General features: G+C 48.0%; 1 long non-coding RNA gene across 1 annotated transcript; it reads right to left on the minus strand.

Moving 5' to 3' along the window:
• Positions 1–3,331: 3,331 nt before the first annotated feature.
• Positions 3,332–9,017, minus strand: LOC145518603 (uncharacterized). The gene is made up of 2 exons (XR_014063024.1): positions 8,745–9,017; positions 3,332–5,801 (listed from the first exon to the last, which is right to left on the minus strand). It is a non-coding gene; the product is annotated as an uncharacterized LOC145518603 (long non-coding RNA).
• Between the last annotated feature and the right edge of the window lie 350 nt (positions 9,018–9,367).

Genomic DNA, 9,367 nt, shown 5'->3' on the forward strand with positions numbered 1-9,367 from the left:
GGGTGCAAACTCCAGGACTGGGGGCAACGGCCCTCAGTTCCCTCCCTGTGCCAGGCTTCTGAAGCGTCTACATGAACTGTGTCGGTAATAACCCGCACTAGTATTTTCTCGTTTCTTTCATGCTTTCTTAAAGGAACACTTTTGTCTGTGGCTTGGTTTCCCTACAGGAAGGGAAGTCGTATAGACTCCCCATCTTCTGTGGCTTTAGGCAGGGGCCGCGGGAGGGAGAGTTAGGGGTGGTGCAGGCAGAGAGGCTTCAACTGAAATACGGTGGGGACCGAGCAACTTGCAGGGGCTTCTCACCTGCACCTCCCACCGGAGCTGGGCCTGGAATCCCCTGCAGGCCTGAGCAATTCAAAGCTTCTCCCTCCCCTCTGCTCCCCTCTCTTCCCCTCAAAAAGCTGACTCCTGGACCAGCCCACAACACCCCCAAAACCCCATCACCCACAGCCCCACACAGGCCCTCCCTCACAGAAGTGGGACGACCTGCATGGTGGCAGGGATGGTGTGCTACCCCAGAGCTTGGGATCTCAGCTGACCATGAGCAATGGGGCTGGTGCGTTACACAGCCTCCCAGCCCAGGGAGCTGACAGCAGCCACAAGCCACGACCTGAAGCGGGGTTGGGGTGGGGTGGGGATGTGAGCTGTCTGAGGTCCCATCCTGTCCCCACGACAGCGGCCAGGCCTCACCTGACACCGTGACTGCCCTGCACGGACACACAGGACAGCAGCAGTCACGGGGACAGGACAGCCAGCTGCCTCCGCCGCAGGCTCCACTCTGAATGCAGCGGTCCCATAGCTGTACCAGCCCCGCCTGCGTGCCGCTCTGCTTGGCTACCAGGGCTCAGGGACCCTGCGTGAGTCGGTGAAGGCAGAGCTCCAGAGGCCAAGCCTGTCTTCAGCCGCCAGACCCACCCTGGTTGCCAGATTCATGAGCACAACTGGTATCTGAAGCCTTTGGGAGAATGACACCACAGACTCTGACCTCAGAGCTCAGACTCCTGAAAACTTACTAAACAGGTTGCTTTTAGTCTTTTTTTAAGTAGGAGTTTGGCAGGAAGGAGGGAGTGGAATGACTTCCGTGGTGGTGCAGTGGTTAAAATCCACCTACCAACGCAGGAGACATGGGTTCAATCCCTGATCTGGGAAGATCCCGCCTGCCATGGAGCAACTAAGCCCATGCACAACTACTGCAGCCATGAAATTAAGACACTTTCTCCTTAGAAGAAAAGTTATGACCAACCTAGACAGCATATTAAAAAGCAGAGACGTTACTTCACCAACAAAGGTCCATCTAGTCAAGGCTATGGTTTTTCCAGTAGTCATGTATGGATGTGAGAGTTGGACTATAAAGAAAGCTGAGGGCCGAAGATTTGATGCTTTTGAACTGTGGTGTTGAAGAAGACTCTTGAGAGTCCTGTGGCCTTCAAGGCGATCGAACCAGTCCATCTGAAAGGAAATCACTCCTGAATATTTATTGGAAGGACTGATGCTGAAGCTGAAACTCCAACACTTTGGCCACCTGATGCAAAGAGGTGACTCCTTTGAAAAGGCCCTGATGCTAGGAAAGATTGGAGGCAGGAGGAGAAGGGGATGACAGAGGATGAGATGGTTGGATGGCATCACTGACTCAATGGACATGAGTTTGAGTAAACTCCGGGAGTTGGTGATGGACAGGAAGGCCTGGTGTGCTGCAGTCCATGGGGTCGCAAAGAGTCTGACATGACTGAGTAACTGAACTGAACTGATTCTTAAAGATCTTATTCAGAAAATCAAAAGACAAGACACAATCTGGGAGACAAGTATTTGCAAAACTCACATGTGATGAAGGATTTGGACTCAAAATAGACAAAGACCTCTTGAACAACCCCATAAAAAATGAGTAAGGATCTGAACAGACAGCCAGCCAAAAAAAGATATACAGATAGTCAAAAACAAAAACATGTTCAACATCATACACCATTAGGGAATTACAAATTAAAATCATGAGATATCACATCACATATTATTAGGACTGCTAAATTCTAAATATATGACAATACCAATTACTGGAGGCTGAGGAACAAAAGGAAAGTCCCCTCACTGCTGATGGGACGCATGCACAGCCACTTTGTAAAACAGTTGGGCAGTTTTCTCCGAAGCTAAACAAACCTCACCTTGGGATCCAACAATCGCTATCTCCAGTATTTAAGAAACTGCTTTGAAAAATCCATACCCAAATGCAAACAAAGATGAACTTCTGCACAGCAGCACTATTCATAATAGTTAAAAACTTGAAGGCAAGTAGAGCTGGCCACCCCAAAATAAGCCTCTCTGGTGTGAGGATTATTCACATCGAATTCAAGGGGGAAAAAAAAGAGGACTCTCAGTCAACTAAGTAGCAATTGCCTTTTGTGAAGGACATTTACAACAGAGAAATCTCTGCATTTAAGGGTTGCCCCTGTTTGCACCAGAAATAGAAGGATAATTAACTCAAGTAACTTATCAATGGAAAGGTCCCACCTTAAATCTACCAACAATCATCCTTCTTTACTGTGTCTTGCATGATAACCTTCCATAACCAGCTTCTCCCATTCCCCAAGGTCTTACTTCTGTCTTCAGCTGAAGATGGTATTTAAGGTGATGGCTTAGGACATTTCAGGGAGTGACTCACTTTTCTTTGGTAGCTCCCCTGTATACAGTAGGCATTTGTTGTTTTAGTCACTAAGTCATGTTCAACTCTGGGATCCCATGGACTGTAGCCCCGCAGGCTCCTCTGTCTATGGGATTCCCCAGGCAAGAATACTGGAGTGGGTTGCCAACTCCTTCTCCAGGGGATCTTCACAACCCAGGGATCAAACCCGTCTCTCCTGTTTTGCAGGTGGATTCTTTACCACTAAGCCACCAGGGAAGCAGAGAGGAGGTATGCTTCTGTTTTTTCTCCTGGTGATTTGTCTTTTATTGTGGAAGGGCAGAATGAAAATTGTTGTTCCTCCCATACACATGCGATGGAGTATTACTCAGCAGTAGAAAGACCTGTACCACCAACCCTCAAAAGGCATGGTTAAATCTCACGTGCATATTACTCAGTGAAAGAACGCAGTCTGAAGAGACAGCGTGAAGCCTGACCTCATTGATGAGGGATGGGCTCGGTTTGGTAGGTCCTCCTGTTTCCTGGATCTCAGAGGGAGCAGGCTCCAGGGGGCCGTGGAGCAGATATGTGGAGTTCTGCTGCAGATAAGAAATTCAAACTGAAATAGAGATGAATATCTTATGACTTCTCCAAAATAGTTACAGAACAATCAACTGGAAACCATATGAAATGAAATGACTGTAAACACAAACTGTCAAACTTACACAAAATTCACTCAGATTTATTAACAGACATTTAAAATGCAAAACAATCAAAATTACATGTATATATAAAAAAATATACATGACCTTGGCTTTGGTCTGCAGATCATGAGCTTTGAGTTTTAACACAGAAAACGTCAATATACAAAAGAAAAAAATATGTGGACTTTATAAAATTAAAGTTTTCTCCCCTGAAAGACCTTATTCAGAAAGTCTAAAGACAAGCCACAAACTGGGAGAAAAATATTTGCAAACACATATCTAATAAAGGATTTGGACCTACAATAGACAAAGGCCTCTAAAACAGCCCCAGTTTAAAAAAAAAAAAAATGGGTAAGGATCTAACCAGAAACACCTGGCCAAACGGGATATGCAGATGCTAAATATCATAGAAAAATTATACAAAAGTATCATACTACTAGGGAATAACATTTAAAATCATGAGTTAACACACCGCACCTATTCGCACCGCTGTGCTCCGAATATATGACAGTAGCGATTGCTGGAGGGTGAGGAACAACAGAAGCTCTCCTTCACTGCTGGTGGTGTTGCAGGAAGGGGGACCCCTTCCAGGCCCCAAAACTGGGCTCTTGTCTAACACTCGGAAATGAATTGTCCGAGGAGACACACGTGCTGACAAAGAAAGAGACTTTATTGGGAAGGGCGCCCGGATGGAGAGCAGTAGGGGAAGGGAACCAAGGTTTTATGGTGATGGGATTAGTTTCCGGGTTGTCTTTAGCCAATCATTCTGACTCAGAGTCCTGCCTGGTGGTGCTGAAGGAGGAAAGTAGGCCGAACAGATTCCGTCTTGAAAATCAGTCTCTGTCTTGAAACCCCTGTGAACTTTGGACTATATGCTTGGGTGCTCACCCGATGGACACTAAATTATGTGCCCAGTATCCATGGAGATGACGTATCAATTGGAAAAGTGACCCCCGGATAAAAGGCCTTCAGGACTCGTACCAAGACATCCTGTCACCAAGGGAGTGTACTAATTTACCCCAAAGCAAAACAAATTATCTGTACAATATCTATTGATATATGTTACCCTGTTTATCCAACTAAGACTTACTGCATATAAATCATAGCTACCCTTGATTATATCTCTCCTTTACACTATCCAGACTAGTTTCAAGGAATCTGGGGATGTGAGTTTGGGCACGTACACTTATGGTATATAAGGTTGTCACAAAAACTGGTCGGGGTCCTTGGCTAAGAGGAGACTCTGCCTTGGACCCACCCATGTAATAAATTGCTCTTCAGTATTTGCGTTGTCCTTCTGAAAGAGTTTGCTTCCCGGAGAGCGTGGCTACAACAGTGCACACCCTGTTCAGCCAAGATGGATGCCAGAGAGGATTCTGGGAGGTGGTTGGATATGGTGTCTCCTTTTGACCTTTCCCAAACTCTTTCAGTTGGTGGTGGCTCATGAGTTCTGTGTTCCTTACCAGGACCTCCTGTCGTAAAACAACTCATGCAAATGGTTACCATGGTGCCTGGGCAGGGTGGGCGGTTTCAGTCAGTGTGCTTCCCCTAACGGTGGGTTGCCTGTACAGCCACTTTGTAAGACAGCTGGGCAGTTTTTTCCACAGCTAAACAAGTCTCACCTTGGGATGCTCAGTATTTAGTCAACTGCTTTGAAAACCTATCTCCAAATTCAAACAAGGATGAAATTATGCACAGCAGCACTATTCATAATAGCTACAAACTTGAACAAATAAGGATATCCTTCAATAGATGAATGCACAAGCAAAGTGGGAAACATCCATGTCAAGGCAAACAGAATATGCCGCCCCAAGATATGCCTTTCCGGCATAAGGAATATTTCAGTCTTATTAAAAAAAAAAGAAAAGAAAAAAAAACAGGAATCTCAGAAAACTGTATGGAGATGAAGGACATTTACCATAGAAAAATTTCCATATTTAATGGCTATCCCTCTTTGCACCAGAAATAGAAGGATGATTAAATCTCAAGTAGCTCTTTTCAATGGTGGAGCCCTGACTTAAATCTGCAAACAATCATACATTTCTTTACTGTGTTTCGCATGATAACCTCCCCCAAGGACTTTCTCCTATTGTTTTTATCTGAAGATAGTATTTTAAATAATGGCCTTGGACGTTACAGGGAGTACCTCACTTTTTCTGGGTAGCTCTTGTATATACAGGAGGTATGTGCTTAGTCGCTCAGTCATGTCCGACTCTTTGCAACTCCGTGGACTGTAACCCGCCAGGCTCCTCTCCTCCGTCCAGGGGGGCTCTCCAGGCAAGAATACTGGAGTGCGTTGCTGTGCCCTCCTCCAGGGGATCTTTGCAACCCAGGGATCAAACTCAGGTCTCCCGCATTGCAGGTGGATTCTTTACCATCGGAGCCGCCAGGAAAACACATATAGGAGATATACAGGTTATTAAACTTCTGTTTTTCTCCTGGTAATCTGTTTCTTCTTTTTTACAGGGAAAGTCTCTACCAAGAATCTGGAAGGGTAGAAGGAAAATTGTTTTTCTTTACAAGCATATGCAATGGAACACTGCTTAGCAATACAAAGGAATAAACCATCAACTCATACACTGTTAGTGAAAGAATCCAGTCTAAAGAAGCTGCACACACTATTGAACTCAATGAGGCAGCAGTTGTAACCAGGGAGGGTTAATTTTAAATTTACACTGGATCTGCTTCTATGACTTTAACCCTTTTTTATTATAATAAATATACATAATGGCCTGCCTCTGGGAGATAATCTGAGCCCCCTATGAAGGACTGTAAGGAAGTGAGACTAACACATCCCCCTGCCTGAGGCTTGCCATTCTAGGAGACATCTGCAAGGATTGAAAAGTCTTCTTGCTGTGTTTCCTCACCTCCCTCCATTTCTGATCCATAAAAAAGCATGGCCACCAGGCCCTGACAAGACGGATATTTTGAGGCACTAGCCTGCGGTCTTCTCAGTCAGCTGGCTCCCCAATTAAAGTCTCTTCATTGCCTCAACACCTAGTCTCTTGGATTCATTGGCCTGTTGTGCGACGAGCAGAGTGAGCTTGGACTTGGTAAGACAGTGAGCAGGGCATGAAGCGGGATCTTAATTCCCTGCCCAAGAACTGAACCCGGCCAGCCTGGATGAAAGCCAGGGATCCTAGACACCAGAGCAGCAAGGGCTACGGGCTAGAAGATATTTTCCCTTGAGTCTTTGTCCCAGAGAAAAATGCATTTATCCCGGATGCAGAGACTGTAAATGCAAGTATAAAATTCATTATTATAGACATAGCATAACAAGTGGGAGAGCACAGAGAGAAACCATTTGTTTAGTTGAGACAGAAGCAAGGCAGAGACGCACATCCGGAGAGAAAGTGTGTGGGCAGCCCCCCTGGTGAGGAGGAGCGCAGTAAAGAGGCGGTTAAGTCATTCATACAGGTCGGATCTTCCGGGTCTTTGTCTTCCTTCAGACAGTTACCTGGTTTCTTTTTCAACCTGATCTACGCTGGGACCCTCCCCTTGGTGTGCACACACCCCTCAGCCAAGATGGACCTCAAAGTGAAGGGAGGCGCCAGACTCATTCTGACCTGGCACTGTCCCCAGACTTTCAACCCACAAAGAGCCTTCCTGTGCATGTGGAGTGTCTCCTTTGTCCCAAAGGAGGGGGAGCAGCGATTCCTGACTCCTTTTCTCACACAGGGTTTTGCCCCTCTTTGTCCTTGCCTTGACTATTACCTTGACTATTGCCATGACTGTTACTTTAAGGTGTTTCCAAGAGACAAACCCTGGCTATTTACCCTGTTTCTGTTGTTACTGCCATTTCAGAGGGCAAACAGGAGGCTGATTGTAAATGCCGTAACCGGGGTCCAGCTGTCCCTTGTCTCAGGAAATGCTAACCGTTGTGAGTATCCAGCTGAAGCCCACTTCCTCATCCCCCGTGAAATGCAAACAGGAGGCCAGTTGCTAGTGTCTAACCTGGAGCCCAGCTATCTCCTACATCAGTGTGACCCCATTTATGACATCCTGGATGAGGCAAAGCTACACAGATAATAAGTAGAGCATGGGGTGGGGGTTTAAAGGAGTCCATGTGATACTTTAGAATGGATACCTGTCACTATGCATTTGTCTGAGCCTGCAGATGTGTATAGCCCAAGGGGTTGATTATAATCTATTTGACTTTAGTTATTTTGGGTGTAGGAGTGGAACACACAATGGGACACCGCATCTGACTGTAGTAGAACTACATAGAAAAACCTCACTGTGCGAGATGAGGCAAAAGGCGCTGACAACTGTGGGAAAGAGCAGAATCTGTAGACTAAAGGCAAAACGGAGCTTTCATAAACAGTGGGCTTGATTTTACAGAGGTCTCTCCAGGGTGTGGCAGCTGAGAATGCTCAAACCTCTGAACATGTCATCTGGAAAGGAGCAGCACACAGAGAAACGGCGGAGGGTGGGCACCGGGTTCCTCACTGTGGGACTGACAGCTACACATAAAGGGAGAGAGGGCCTCTGCCCTGGTGACCCTGGGTCTGGGCTTCCTGGGAGGATGACGTGGGGAGCTGACTGGCCGGGGAAACGCACAGACCTCTGCACTGGGAAGGCCCTGCACACTTAGGAACCTCACGCCCCATGGTTCCCCCATACCCGCTGGAAACACTGAGCCCTCCATGATCTCCGAGGTGCCGATTTTAAGACATTTTGACCCCAGGCAAGTATAGGAATGTGAGGGTCTTCCTTACCCCTAAGCTGTCCCAGAAGCCAGGCCCTGGAGCCTGGAGCCAGGATGGGGATGCCTGGGCCTCTAACCAGCAGCTGGTTGGGAGGAGGAGCCAGTCCTGAGGGCAAGAGCTCCCTGTCGTCTGTGAGGCCCGGGGCCCTGATGGGACTCATCCCCAGTGCGGACACGGGCGGGGCCGGCAGTGGTTCTATTTTCCCAGGGACCTTTTGATGAAAAGGCTTCCCGGGTGGCTCAGTGGTAAAGAACCCATCTGCCAATGCAGGAGACACAGGAGAAGGGGATTTGATCCCTGAGTTGGGAAGATTCTCTGGAGGAGGAAATGGCAGCCCGCTCCAGTATTCTTGCATGAAAAATTCCAAGGGCAGAGGAGCCTGGCGGGCTACAATCCCCAGGGTCAGACATGACTGAGCATGGTCACACGCCCTTTGATGAAACCATGCAACACTGGTCTCAGAAGTCTCCTGACAGGGTTTCAGACTGACATGGGGGTTTTATAGGAACAGAGAAAGAAGCTGAGCTCCTGACAGGCAGCCCTTTCTGGCACTGAGTTGACTCCACCAGGACTGCACCACAGTCACCCGCGTGGAGTCTGCTATGACCCACATGCCCCGGCCCAGCCTCTCCTTTTCCTGCAACGATTCCAGTGACATTTCCAGCCTAGACCCTCTCCCAGACCAGGTGCATCTGTCCAGCCACCACATCCACGTCTCACCTTGAGGGCCAAGAGGCCTCACAGAGGACTGTGATCCCGCTGCTCCCACACCCAGGAGGCAGCCCGACCTCCCCTGGTTGCTGAGCCCAGACGCCCAGGGCCTCCCAGTCTCCCACTTGCTTGTGTCCCAGTGACTGCCAGTTCCCCCTCCGAGCCTATGGCCAGTCCCCACACTGATTTCCCTCTAGGGCCACAACCTTGGCTCAAGCCTGATCCCTCCCTCAGGCCCTAACAAAGCTCCCTGCCCACAAGGTGAATCTTACACCCCATCTCAACATGGTCCTTCTGAAGCATAAACTGTGGAACCACGTGCTGCGGTCATAGGGCAATATTTCCAGAATTAGCGAAGCTCCATGGCAACCACCGTCATGGGCCATTCTGTTTGTCATTCGTCATTCTGTCCCTTGGACTTCCCTGGTGGCTCAGACGGTAAACTGTCTGCTTACAATGCAGGAGACCCAGGTTCAATCCCTGGGTCAGGAAGATCTCCTGGAGAAGGAAATGGCAACCCACTCCAGTATTCTCGCCTGGAAAATTCCATGGACAGAGGAGCCTGGTAGGCTACAGTCTATGGGGTCGCGAAGAGTCGGACACAACTGAGCGACTTCACTTCACTTTTCACT

Source organism: Giraffa tippelskirchi, chromosome 8 (assembly GCF_054371585.1).
Source record: "Giraffa tippelskirchi isolate mGirTip1 chromosome 8, T2T-mGirTip1v1.2.pri, whole genome shotgun sequence".
Classification (NCBI taxonomy): Eukaryota; Metazoa; Chordata; class Mammalia; order Artiodactyla; family Giraffidae; genus Giraffa; species Giraffa tippelskirchi.